At 33.0% G+C, this 15,403-nt stretch overlaps 1 long non-coding RNA gene across 1 annotated transcript; it reads right to left on the bottom strand.

Annotated features, from left to right (window-relative positions):
* Nucleotides 1-418: 418 nt before the first annotated feature.
* LOC124887963 lies at nt 419-10,341 on the bottom strand. Its single transcript, XR_007045624.1, has 2 exons — nt 9,564-10,341; nt 419-774 (listed from the first exon to the last, which is right to left on the bottom strand). It is a non-coding gene; the product is annotated as an uncharacterized LOC124887963 (long non-coding RNA).
* Nucleotides 10,342-15,403: the final 5,062 nt, after the last annotated feature.

Genomic DNA, 15,403 nt, shown 5'->3' with positions numbered 1-15,403 from the left:
AAATGTCTATTGAGGAAGACAATTCAAAATGTTACTGTGCAGCTCTATCATGATCTGCGATCCAAGGTTCTGGCCTTGACAGAATCACTATGTTCCAGGGAAGCTTCACACTCAACTATGTAAGGCTGATAGCCTGCTGCAGTTGACAAATTTAAACTCCTTATACTATCTACTAGGTCACTTTTTAGTTAAACTCCTTATACGTTCAAATTGGTTAACATAGATTTCACTAGCGTAAGAAAGTAAACTACGTCTACGATACTACAATTCTTCAAAATAGATGTCCCCACAAAACGTGATGCAGAACATCATTACAGGTTAACAATCAGGGATCAATACAGAATATTAAATATTACAAAGTATTGCAGTGAAGAGGGGACAGTCGTGGTGGTAACAAATTCAAAAAACATTCAGCTCATATCAAAAAACCACCAGCTATATTTAATTGATACATCATTATAATTTTCTACAGAAAGACCAAGTGTAACGTTAGCAAATGACCTACTTCTTAGTGTTCATCTTGGAATTGGAGTGAGAAGACACTGGTTTGGGATACTTTTCAGCCAAACTTGGGTCCAACCAATTGAGAGGATTGTGATTTAACACAGGCTAGTTGGGTATTACAAGGGCCATAAAGACAACACCACCCGCGTACGTTTACAACATAGTTTGGAATGAGCCTAACACATAGCCTATGAGGAATACTACCACAGCAAAGCTCATAAGAAGTATCTGCATCAATTGTTGCACTAGCTTTTATCCTTGCGAATCCATCTACAATAGATGACAAAAAGACAAACAAAAAAAACTGCACATTATCACAAAATAGATAGAATAGAAGTAATTCATATTTATACTGAATCAACCAATCCAATTAACTATCATGTACTCCAAACTTTAGCGTCATTGGTCGGATCCTCAAAAATGCCCCCGGAGTCTGTCAGATCTTCCAAAAATTACATATTTTTGAAGATCAGAGCAACATAGCTCCAGCAAAACAAGAATTACTAAAACTCAAATCTATCTTCTATTAAAAAGCACTTATAATTAACCCACTAAAACTCCTACCTTCACTATATTATTGGTTGATATGCTAATAGAGTTGAGCTGAAGTTAGACGAAATTTGATGATTTTGGAAATAAATCATCCATGGATTCAATGGATTTGAGGAGAAATTTGGGCAAAGAGCTAAGGGTTTTGTGAGCTCTGAGATTTGTGAGATATTTGAAAAAAGAGATCAATATATTTTATTAAATATTTTCTTTACTCATTTATTTTTGGCTAATAATTAATTGGAGGGAGAGTAAAATATTTTGGAGGGAGAGTGAAAAAATTGTAATGAAAATTTAGGCTACATTTTTAAAATGTTGTCTTTAGAATTATAATAATGCCACACTTAAAAGTGTAGTCATTTGTGTAAATAAGAGTTGCCAATTCTATCAAGATTTGACAACGCTTATAAAGTGTGGCCTATACCATTAAAGACCACGCTTTCTAAGCATTGTAAAAATTAATGTGGCCAAAAGCTAAAAGTTTAGGCTACGCTTTAAAAGCGTGATCTTAAATAGTATAAGCCACCCTTTATAAGTGTGGTCTGATTTAGTGTGGCCAAAAGACAAAAATGTTGTAGTGACACTTCAGTAAAATCTGAAGTAATAATATTGTAGTAAAATGATTTACAATCTGAGTAATAATACTGTGGTAAAATGATGTACAATCTGCAGTAAAATCTTATGTATAATACTAAAGTAAGAAGATGTCAAATCTGCATTCGTTTATTACATAGAAAAGACAGTAAAATCTTTTGTATTAAACTGAAGTATAATACCTTATGTATTAAATATAACTTCTCCTAAGTATATAAGATGTGAAATATGCAATAAAATCCTATGTATTAAACTGAAGTATAATACCTGTCACACCCTATTTCGAACCGACCGAAACAGCATACAACATGCGGTCAAAACGTGACTCGAATTTTGAAAATTTATTTTTTAGAGTTGCCACCTAACATTATAGGAAAATTAGGAAAAATCACTTTTTATGTAGAATACTTTGTTTTGGTCTATCGAAAACGTTTTGAAATTCTGAGTAAAGGTTTTGGTTACTCGAGGGGAAGGTATTAAACACCCCTCAGAACCTATCCGAAGATAGTCTTTACGCTTAGTTTAAGAAAATTATTGCTTCGTTATTTGCAAATGTGTTGAGAAATCTTTTGTCATATATTTTCTCGTTATTATTTAAAAGAAAATCTGAGGTATAGTAAACAAGATGCTACAATGTACAACGAGGCAATATAATTATCGCAAAATATATGTATGAATATTTTTAGAATACTAAAAGGATAGTAATACAATTTACACATACTAGGGAGTGCAAAATCTTATAATCCTATAAACAAATTTTAAGATTGATGAAGTTTAGGTGAATTTCAAGTATATGACTAAAATTGTAAACAAACATATTTTTTCATGGCGTGAAAGTCTATTGGCAAAATGTATACTTAGGGGTATGTGAAGAAATATGCAAGAGATCATGAATAGGTTGGAATTAAAATTAAAATAATAATAATAATAATAATAATATAATGCGTAGTATGTGAAGTTATTTAAACCGCAATAATAATAATAATAATAATAATAATAATAATAATAATAATAATAATAATGATAATAATAATAATAATAATAATGATAAATTAAAATAGTAATGATAATTACGATATAAATAATAACAATAATAGCAATATTGGCAATAATAATGATCAATAATAATAAAATTATAATAAATGTATTTACATTATAGTGAATGTCTATCAAGATCTACTTTGATATCTATTAGGATTTGAAACATCCATCTTTTACTCAGACTAGGAGTAAATTTCTCCTATAAATAGAGACATTTTGTTCATTGTATTGACAATCATATGATCTCTCATCCCTCAAGAGAAGAAATAAGAATCACTCTCTCTATTCTCTCTACTCTTCTTATTGTTCTTTATTGTTTTATAACACGTTATCAACACGAGACTCTGCCAAACAAGATGAGATTATAAATCTGAAGGATTTCAAGGTTAGTAATTCTTTATATTATCTTTCTTTTGCTACTACTAATATAATTATTATTGGATTTGAGGAAAAATAATTGGTTTGGAACCATTTATATTTTAGATTTATTCCTCAAGAACAATATTATCAAAAGGGATGATAATATGTTGGGTTCAAGCCCATCAATTTATGCCTAAGACGCCTTTATATGGATAAATTCATGTATTGATGATATTGTGATGGATAAGGCAAAATAATGGGTGTTTGATGAAAAGTCATGAAATTCGACCCATTGAATATGCTCCATTCCATGAAGTGAACGTGGTAGCAATATATTATAAGTCTGAAATATGACAACCTACTTCATTCTTGAGGTTTATGTGGTAGCAGCGCATATATGTCTAAAAGAAGACAAGTGATTGAATGCACGACTATACGCGTAGACGGACAATATGATAATGATCATAAAAATTGATGATATTTTTGCACGCGTATTATGATCATAAGATATGTTAGAAAAAAATTCTCTAGATCATATGTATGCCTCGAGTTGCTCCTGAAGTAGCAATATTTTGAAAGAGGTTCTAAGCTATCATAATTTGATACAAGGCATGATTATATTCCATTCCTGGGGAATGAGAAGCTTATTAATGCAAACGTGCACTTAATTGTGATGGTATCACAACTCACCTCCGAAAGAGGTTGAATAATTGAGAAAAGTTATTCTACTTCTAAAGTAGTAAACCTGAAATTTATTCCTATAATAGTAAATCTGAAATTTACTAAAGTAAAAACACATATCATGGTAAACTTGGAGTTTACTAGCATAAAAGTTCATAAGTTGACATGAACGATTGCGACATCTTAAAGATGTGCATATTAAGTATTAAACATATATTGAAGAATTCGAAAATTCTTCATGAACTTTAATGTTGATTGTTCTCATGATACGTTGGTTAGACCAACTAATTTTGGGATTGGATCCCTCAAAATGTGAAAAGAATAAAAGGTGCATAGGGGTCCGTTCACCTATCATGTGATATGTTAAAAAAATGCATCAATAAAATGATCACATATACATTCATTGTCAACCTGCAGTTTGACATTCATAAAGTTGCTTGCTCAATAAAATTGAGTTAAGAACATAATTTTCTGATTGTGCAATCAAGAAAGTTATCTTGATGATGATGGTTTGGCATTGAATGCCTTCGATAAATAGCTAAACCATCACTAATGAGAACAAAGCTTCATATGTTGATCTGAAATATGATATGTTGCATACAATAACACTTGTATGCATTAGACCAATAAATTATGATTATTTCTTCTCCTCAATTGGTTCAAGGTTATGAACCAACTATTTTATCTAATAGTTTTGATGTGCGGTATACGATTAATGAATGTACCATAATGCACAAAGATGGATCCATCAAAGAAGATAGAGGATGTACATTAGCTTTCCTAACATAAGGGAGAGATTATAAGCAGCTATGAGGTATGTTAGGAATTATCATCAAATCTTAGGAATTATCATCAGATCCCCATTCAAAAGATAATTCAAGTCAAATGCCGAACGCATCTCATATTTAAGCTGCAAGTGCTCCTATTTTATGTCTCTAAAGGACAAAGTCTATGCATACGTAAAGCGTGATAGACCAATCGGTTCTAAATGAAATAGTACGTATATAGAATAAGGAGCAAATAATCATAATAAGAAGGTAATATGCGCTTGAAGAGCCGATAACATAACACTTCATGAAACCTTATGAGAGGTTTATGTACCTAAAAATAATGAAGTGATGAGATCTCAAAATGTTATGTGGCATTGTGAACCGATACGAAATGATATATCATCAATATCTTTGACACAATATTGGCGCAATATTGTGAAAGATTACGAGGATCTGAATTCTATGTTTATTTAAGCATGCTGACGTAGAAACATTTATCAAGTGACATGAAAGAAAGGATACATCTTGATAAGTATAAAACTTATTTGATTTGCAGTCCAGATATTTGAAGATATCACTCATGAAATGTTGAATATTGTCACTTGACAAAACTCGTGTGAAAATTTTTAAGGATTCAAACTGCTTGAAGCATATAAAAGTTTCTAGGAAACTTATTTATAATTCTTATATTGTAGAAGCTTATTGCTTGAACATCATTGGAGCTCTTGGAGAGTTTTCAAAGCAATAATAAAGTATTTGCTAAAATTCGAAATATATCGAATTGGATTGGTTATGAAGTACCAAATCTTAGTGCAATTGATGCACTCATGTACCTTGCAAATACTACAAGGCCTATAGCCTTTTCAGTCAATTTGTTAGCAAGGTATATTTCTGCTCCTACTATGAGACATCAAAATGGGATAAAACACATCAGCTTGTTTTATTCTAAAGATTACAGTCCCGATCTTATTGATCATGCTGATGTTGGGTACTTATATGACCCGCATAAAGCTCAGTCTCAAATAGGCTATGTGTTCATATGTGGTGGTACTGTCATATCTTGGAGATATACAAAGCAGTCTATCGTAACCACTTCATCGAATCATGCTGAGATAATAGCTATTCATGAAGCAAGTCGAGAATGTGTATGGTTGAGGTCCATGATACATTTCATTCGAGAAAAATGTGGTGTGAAATATGACAATCTACCCACAATTTTATACAGAGATAATTCAACATACGTAGCACATCGTAAGGGGGATACATAAATGGAGATAGAACAAAGCATACTTTGCCAAAGCTTTTCTACACACATGAGCTACAAAAGAATGATGATATTAATGTGCAACAGATTCGTTCAACTGACAATGTGATTGATTTATTCACCAAATCTTCTCCAATTGTAACTTTCAAGAAGATGTTGCACAAGATCGGAATGCAAAAGTTCAAGGATGTTCTCATTAGGGGAAACAAATACACGCTTTTCTTATAAAGTTTTTAATGAGGCAACCTATATGCGTATTATTAGAGATGTGTACTCTTTTTCCTTCACCAGATTTTTTCCCACTGAATTTTTTCTAGTAATGTTTTAACGAGGCACATTATCTACCAATTAGACATTCAAGGGGAGTGTTATAAATGTATTTACATTATAGTGAATGTGTATCAAGATCTACTTTGATATCTATAAGATTTAAAACATCCATCTTTTTACTCAGACTAGGAGTAAATTTTCCCTACAAATAGAGGGGTTTTATTCATTGTATTGACAATCATATGATCTCATCCCTCATATCATGTAAAATCATTATAACAAAAATAATTATCATGATAGCATGTAAAATAATATACCATATATATGGTAGCGCATGAATATATACCTCGCATTTCTAATCTTTTACGAATCTGAAAAACTCAAATAAACATTAAAGACAATAGAATATGTCTTGAAACATTAGGATTATTTGTTGAAAACGAGTTAAAATTGGCGGGCGAACTATTCTAGAAATCTGAAATTTTTAGTAACGTGCTTTTCTATTAGATTAGCTTTGACAGCTTATGTCATATTTTAGGAAACACGTGGAGGTTACCATGCTAATTTTAGCCAAGATATCTACAATGAATTTTTCAAAAAAAAAAATTAGTCGATTATGATAAAAATATATTTTCCTTAGTGTGATTGCCACGTGTTATTTGTGAAAATGCGATAAAGTTAATCCATTTTTAAAGGTGATTTGTGAATGTTAGAATAATATATAAATATAATAATCAAATAATGACACTTTAAACAATTTTAACAAAGATAAGAAAACTCAAATATCAATTCAAGTATCAAAACTACTAATATGGATAATAAGAAATAAGTAGGCTAAAGAGATACTAGACTCCTAAAAGAGTTCAAAACTTTTATTTCGCACGACTCCAAAGCTCTCGTGATCCTAATAGCGTTGAACCGATAGTCGGGTCAGAAATGAGTTATATTGCGAAACTCCAACTCTCGGATTCACATGAAAAAAAAAAGAGAAATAAGGATTAGTAACTAATTCAATTTCCAACAAATGAATAAAACATGACGTAAGGATATGTAAAGCACAAGACATGCACTTAGGACATAGCAGATACGTACAATTGCTCCATGTTGTTACAGGAAACAAAGTATGCCACTATAAGTCAAATTGTTGAGAAGGACCCTTACTAACATAGGTTCTTGCGTCAAAATGATTAAGGACTGAAGTTGTATTTTCTCGTGACTCTTACTCCCACAAACTCCATCAAATAAGGGACTTTATAAAAGTAAGAAAGGGTTGACACCAATTAAGAGTATTAGGATTATATTATTCTAATATGTAATATAAAATTTCTCGTAATAAAAGGATATAGGAGAAACCAAGTACTAATTTCAACCATGATAGATACTTTCCCTCCATACCAAAGACACCATAAGAGTAATATTTGGGGTACAAATCTGTCAAGAAGACGAGAATGAAGACAACTATATGGCTACAAACACAGGTGCATGACACAAAATCACTAGTCATCCGGATTGCCTCGCCAAGATACAGGTCGGGTTTCCTCCATCGTCCCGAGTAATAACAACAATAACAATAATTAATCATGAGTTCAGCCCAGAAATCATTATCGTAAAGCAAATACTCCCTCCGGTTAAAAAAGAATAACCTACTTTGACTTGACACAAAGTTTAAGAAAATAAACAATACTTTTAAATCTTATGACCTTAAATTAAAGTTGTGTCAAATGTACCAAAATGTCTTTAATCTTGTCGTATTAAACATATCATGTGGGAAGTTGAAATTAAAGTATTGCCAAAAAGAAAAAAGGGTCGTTCTTTTTCTCTCTTTTGGTAGTAGCAAATTTGTGGACTGTTTTTAAAAGAAAGGTAAAAAGATGGAAAAGAAAAATAATAATAATAGTACTTGCACTACATTATAAACATGTTAATATTTTATATTATCTTGGTTTTTGTCGGAAATAAGAGAAAGGGAGGGTGGTATGCTTACTAACTAACCAGATTTTTTCCCAGATTGTAGATCAATTCAAACAAATTTTACATACCAAGAAAATGCACGACCACACGGGGCACCGGAGATCTCTAAAGATCATTCATGACTTTAATCATACTATACAGGCCTTAGCCGAGGGATTCTCAAGAAGAGGAATACAAAAGAGGGAACATACATGAATGACAAAAAAGAGGAAACAGAGATTATCTTAAAGAGGGAGTATGAGCTTTATGAGAGTTTAGTTATTTCTAGCAAAAGGTCATGAATAAGAGTTTAATCTTTCAACCAAATTTGACCCCTTAAATTCATTAGTGAAGTTGGCAAGTGGTTACTGGGAGCAACACAAATTTTAAAATTATTTCTTACCAAGTAAAAGATAATCAAAGTGACTCACTAGCTTTAAAACCCAACCAAAATTTAATGAAATCCAAACACTCGGTGAAAATGAATCATTGAAATCTTTTGACATTATCTAAAGAACAATCAAAGCATGCTCACAGTACACATGTTTTCAAAAATCTTATCTCTTATAGGCATTACAATTAACTTGTTTAATCGTACCTTAGTGAGGTTACATGAAAATGTCTCATGAGCAGTCCATGCAAGACGTTATAAGCAGTCCATACAGGAAATTAACATCGGTTACATGAATTACATGAACACGGCATATTTACTCAGTAATTAGTTCTCGCGAATATGATTTGGGATAAAACAACTAGTAGTTCAGTCAAACCTATTTCTAGTCCATGAAATAAAACCTACAAGCCAAACACAATTACAAGATTCTCTCTTTTAAAAAAAAAATACTCATGAGTCTGAGAATTTTTAAAAGTGTGAGCCCATAAAAATGAATCTCATGAGAAAGGCTTAGAGATTTTAAAAAAAAAAAAATTCATGACCTGGTTTGAGCCATATTTTGATATTGCTTACAAACTTAGAGACACACCAAATGACATATCCTCGTGCTCTTGTTTGTAACACCAAAATAGCAACAACAATGCCATAACAAGATTAAGAGAAACCAAATTACGCTGCAGTCATAACGTCAAGTATAGATGCAAACATTTGTTCACAGGAATAACCAACTAGTTGAATTCAATCAAAATTGCAACCAAACTCATTTTCGGAATCGATAACAACTACACGATCGTACCCAAGATTAACCCACGAAAATCAGGATTTACATCCATATGCATAGAGGCAGTGGCCATCACCAACAGTACACGTTTTACATCTAGAACAAAATTACATTCCTAGGCTCGATTACAGGATAATGTACAACAACGAAGTAAACAAACCCAAGACAGATTAAGATAACTTATTCCGGGAACGAAATCAAATCGAATTCACTTTTGGGTCAAATGTGTAGCGAAAAAAATTGAGAGACAGGGGACGATGGCTCATATATGTATATATTCAAATACCAAATCATCTTTCAACATCCCGACGGCAAAACGTAAACCGATCAAAGCAAATTCATATGTCTATGAAATTTTAAGACGAGATGAAAGGAAACTGATAAAACAAAGGGAGAGGTTCGCACCTTATTCGGCGCAGCGAAACTGGGGCGTTGACGTCGGGATAGATTCCGGAGATGAACTCAAACTCGAAACCCAAACCTCGACCAAAATTTGAGAAGAAAGTTTGTTTTTCTTGATTTTCGAATTTTTCCTTCGATATCTTCCCTTTCTCACTGAGTTTCGACCTCTATTGCTCCCGAAAAACACTAGTTTTTGACTGGTTTCTAATTTCCCACCCTGTTTGCTTTCTCACGAAATTTTCTTGGAAAACCTTTCTCACTCTTTTTTTCGCAGATTCTTGCTTTTCTTATGAATTTGCTCTCGCGATTTTTTCTTTTCTTTTATCCTTTCTTGAGTTTTCCCCCACTTTCTTCTGCCTTCCACGGATAACAAACAATGGTATTTATAGATGAATTCGGACTTGAAAGTCCGGATTCGAAACTCAAATTAAACAAAAAAACGCGAGAAAAACTCGATTTGAAATTTGAAAAGAAGCTCTGAAACGAATCCTTTGCCTTTTAAGACCATTCATGACAATTGTGAATTTTTCCACCCAAAATAGTGACTGATTTCGCTGTCGTCGGCAGGTTTTTGGGGAGGGGGAGATGGGTTGCGCAGGGGTAGTTCAGGTTTGTCGGTGTAGGGGTATAGTAGGGTTCTTGGTGTGGTGGCGAAAGGTGGAGAAGAGAGAGAGGGGGGCGTAGGTTGCTGTGCACTGAGAGGTCGTTTGGTATATTGTGATAAAATTTTTTGTTATTTTTTTAATTTATGTATTAGTTATACACTTTATTGTATATCATATTACGCATAATTAATACCATCACTTTTCTATGTATTAGTAACATATAACTTTTAATACATGCATTATCTAATTAAATGACGAATTTACCCTTCAACTTTTTTCCAATTCCTTTTCCACTCTTGTCACAAAAGTATCTTATTTCACTGGAAGTTTGGTGCAGCTTCAATGTTTATTCTGGCAACTTTTCACCGGTTTTGTAGTCAAAATTTTTGATTTAGACAAAGTGATACTTAAGTTTTATTCTACAATAGCTACAGTTGCTCCCAATTAGAGACTTTCATTGTAGCCATCTGCAGAAATTGCTAGAGAGAAATCTTAGCATATGGGATATTGCTTGTAGATAAGTGAAGAAACGTTTTGGCCATCTACACAAATTGCTAGAAGAGAAATCTTAGCATATGTGATTACTGCTTGTAGATAAGTGAAGAAAAGTTTTTGTTTCTGACAGAAGATTGGAAATAGAGTATAAAATGTTAATTAAAGGGAATTTTAGTAAATAAATATTATTTGATAAAAATTATATTTTATATTTTTTTAATACATCAAACCAAACAATGTGTAAGAAATATGGTATGCATAACTAATACCAGCATAACTAATACAAGCACTACTAATGCAAGCATTATTAACACACACTATTTTGCATTATTCTTATACACTCTACCAAACGACCCCTGAGGAATTAGACGATGATTTTTTTTGGGGAGTGTTTTACACGTATTTATGCTTTGGCAGATGCGTGAACTGCTTGTCCTGTGCATCATTTATTGCACTGATTTGAGACTTATTGACCAACATTTGGATCGTCCGATTATTTGATCGGATGGTTCAGATAAAAATAAGAAAGTACTCCTTTTGTTTCGGAATAAATGAATTGTTGGAGGTATTTATTGGTGTTTCAAAATCTACAAGACGGGGCAAAAAGCAAGGTGATGGTGAAAGTGTTCAACCTATCAGAATCCAGCCAAAGAGAAATAAATCAATCCATCAAAGATAATGAAATCACTTTTATGGAATATAAGGTCATATGGAATATAAGGTCGGTGAAGACATAACAAGCTTTCCAAAGAGTTCAAATGCTACATATGTTTCATAAATTCTCATTTATTGCTCTTTTTGAACCCTTTCAAAACAACAGATCCATCAACAAGTACAAAAGAAGGTTGAGAATGTCTCTAGCTACTGCTAATTGTAATGCAAAAATATGGATTTTCACAAATCATGATTTTGACATTATAATTATTAGTGATACTGAGCAACAGTTGACCATTAATATAACACATCAGACTATGCTATATAGTTTTAATGCTACTGTTTTATATGTTAAGTACAGTGCACAACAAAGATCGGAGTTGTGGAATGATATTAATCAAGTGTCAGATGCTATTAATGGGCCTTGGTTAGTAAGGGGAGATTTTAATGTGGTGATGAATGCAGAAGAAAAGATAGGGGGTCATCCAATTTTACATGCTGATCATGAAGATTTTGAATGTTGTATTTCAAATTATGAGCTGACAGAAGTCCCTTTCAAAGGCAGCCCTTCACTTGGTGGAATGAAAAAGTGGGTAATGATTGTCTTTTTGAGAGGTTGGACAAAATTATCATAATCAAGAGATGCAAAATTGGTTTAATCACACTAAAGTTGAACACTTAACAAGAACTGGTTTTGATCATGCTCCAATGCTACTAGCTTGTGATGTCAACAACACCAGTTATAGGAAGTCATCCATGTTCCTAAAATTCTAGATAGATCATGAGAATTTTCAAGAGATTGTCAGGTAGAATTGGTTTCCCAATATTTCCGAAAATCCTTTTATTGCTTTCAAGGAGAATATAAAAAGGGTCAAGACCGCACTGACCAAATGGAGTAAAGATACTTATAGGGATATTTTCAAACAATTGATTATCAGAGAGGATATAGTTAGGATCAAAGAGAATTTGGTTGAAGAGGTACCAAATGCTATGAATAGATTAGTATTTCAGAAGGCCCAGACTGAGTTCAAAAGATATCTACGCTATGAGGAAATCTTTTGGCAACAAAAGGCTAGATATGATTGGTTTGAAAATGGAGATAGAAATACAAGATTTTTTCATAGCATAGTGAAGGGTAGAAAGAAAAGACTTCATTTGAATAGAATCTAGAATTCTCAAGGGGTCTGGTTTGAAAAAGAAGGGGTTATAGCTGCTGACACAATTGATTACTATCACAGGCAATTTACTCAAGAGAGGGATGCCACTGATTTTTCTCTCTCGAGTCACATTAGTAATTCTGTTACTGCTGATGATAATTTAATTTTATGCAAAGTTCCAGAATTAAAGGAAGTTTAAAAGGCTATTTTAGCTTACATGGGGATAGTGCTAGTGGTCCAGATGGATTGACAGGGAGATTTTATTAGTATTGTTGGGATATTGTTGAAAGTGATGTCCTAAGTATAGTGCAAAACTTCTTTTAAGGTAATTCTTTGCCTAAGTCTATCACTCATACCAGTTTGGTTTTCTTGCCTAAGAAAGAAAATATATAATCTTTCTCTGATTTGAGACCTATTAGTTTGAGTAACTTTATTAGCAAAATTCTGTCTAGAATTGTTCATGATAGACTTGAGTCTTTGTTACCTAATTTGATCTCAAGTAACCAGTTTGGCTTTGTAAAAAGTAGAAGCATCATTGAAAATGTTTTACTGCCTCAGGAGATTATTTTAGATATCAAAAAAAGAGGCAAACCAGCTAATGTCATCATTAAGTTTGATATGGCCAAAGCTTATGACAGAGTATCTTGATTTTTTTTATAAAGTGCTAAGAAAAATAGGTTTTTCTGATAATTTTGTTGATTTGATTTGGAGATTGGTTTCTAATAACTGATATTCAGTCCTGATTAATGGCCAAGCTCGGGGATTTTTCACTCTACTATAGTGTTAAACAAGGAGATCCCCTGTCTCCTGCTCTATTTATTCTCACAGCAGAGGTTTTATCTAGGGCTTTGAATTTCTTATTTGATGATAGGCTGTTTGTTGGTTATGGCCTTCCAAAATGGAGTGCACAAATCAATCATCTTGCATATGCATATGATACTATTATTTTTTCTTCTGCTGACACATATTTTTTGAAAATGATTGTAGCTATTTTGCAGGATTATAAAGCTCAATCAGGTCAAAAAGTCAATAAAGAGAAAAGTTTCTTCTTTATTCATCAAATGACTGCTTCAGAATTGAGAAATATGGTGGAGGAATGTACAGGAATTTCTAAGGCTGAGTTTCCCTTTAAATATCTTGGTTGCCCCATTACTCATGCTAGAAAAAGGAAAGAGCATTATGCAGATCTCATTAAAAAGATGGGAGACAAACTTCAAGCTTAGAAAGGTAACATATTATCCTTCGGGGGTAAGGAAGTGTTAATTACTAGTGTATTACAGAGCATCCCTATTCATATACTTACTGCCATTGTCCCCCCCAAGTGTGTTCTGAAAGAGTCGCATAGAATTTTTGCAAAAAAAATTTGGAGTAATAATTTATCAGGTAGAAGTAAACGTTGGGCTACGTGGGATAAGGTCTGTTTACCCAAAATTGAAGGTGGTTTGGGTTTTATATCTATGACTGATGTTTCTCAAGTGATGCTTGCTAAACTTTGGTGGAAATTTAGGACTCAAAGTTCACTATGGTCTAATTTCATGTGGAGCAAGTACTGGAAGAAACAAATACCTACACTCGTTCAATGGAAAAATGGTTCACAGGTATGGAAATATATATTGGAGAATAGGGAGATTGTTGAGAAGAACTTGTGGTGGGAACCTAGAGAGGGTTCATCCAGTGTTTGGTTTGATAATTGGACTAATCTTGGTCCTTTATATCTCCAACCTACTATAGTTCAAGGATGCCATTCTCTAGCTGATATTAATATTTTTTTGAAAGAAGATGGATGGGATTTTGAACTTATGCAGGATTATTTACCAAGTACTATTGTTGAACATGTAAGATTGACTATGGGAAACTATTGGAACTCTGGAACTGCAGATAAGCCTTGGTGGATAAAATCCAGTAATGGAAAATTCACTATTAAATTTGTTTGGGAAATTCTCAGAAATAGATCTAATCCTAATGAGGATTTTAAAAGGTTATGGGTAAAGGGACTTCCTTTAAAACCTGTTTTTTTTGGATGAAAAGTTTGGTCACATAGAGTTCCTGTAGCTTCTATCATGTCATCATGGAATCCTAATATTTCTTCTCTTTGTTAATGTTGTAGAGTTCCTGTAAGGGAAACAATTGAACATCTTTTTTTATCAGGTGAAGTGGCAATCTTTATTTGGGAGTACTATGCTAGGGCAGCTGGTTTATTAGGTCCTTGGGTCCAGGTTAAGCAAACAATGAAGAAATGGTGGGATACTCAAGGTAATTTCAGATTGAAATCGGTTTATCAAGCAATTCCTAGTATTATTATCTGGTTTCTTTGGAAGAGGAGAAATACAGTGCTTCATGGAAATAAGGTTATATGGGATATTAATGCTACTATCCATAAGTTTATTAGGACAAAGTTCCATTACACAACTTATCCTAATACTTGCCCTCAGATGGTAGCATTTTTGGAAAATTTCAGACCCATTTTTCATAGCAAAGTAGTTAGATGGAGACCTCTTCATAAAGGTTGGTTTTAATGTAATACTGATGGTGCATCTAGAGAAAATCCAGGTCTAAGTGTTGCAGCTTTTTGCTTAAGAAATTTTGAAGGGATTCTAATAGGATCTAAGGGTTTTCAAATTGCTGATACTACTAATTTGGTTGTAATACCCCAGAAAATTTTTTGTCGTAATTTTGTGCGTAAACGTATTGGATCCTATCTTCGAGAATGATTTATATTTTTTCTGTGTGTCATTTCTTGGATTTCGACCCACCATTTCGTAGAGCATCTAATAAGCTTCCCAACGAGATGTGGATCACCCAAAATGAACACTCGAGCGATTTACGACCATTCCGATCAAACTACGACCATTTCGATCGAACTGTGAACAGTAAAATGTGCAGGAAAAAAAATCCTGCAGCCAGGCGATTTTTTTGGTCAACTTCAAATGAT

This window comes from Capsicum annuum, chromosome 10, assembly GCF_002878395.1.
Source record: "Capsicum annuum cultivar UCD-10X-F1 chromosome 10, UCD10Xv1.1, whole genome shotgun sequence".
Lineage (NCBI taxonomy): Eukaryota > Viridiplantae > Streptophyta > Magnoliopsida > Solanales > Solanaceae > Capsicum > Capsicum annuum.
The sequence above is the reverse complement of the archived record's forward strand: the minus strand, read 5'-3'. Positions and strand labels throughout refer to the sequence as shown.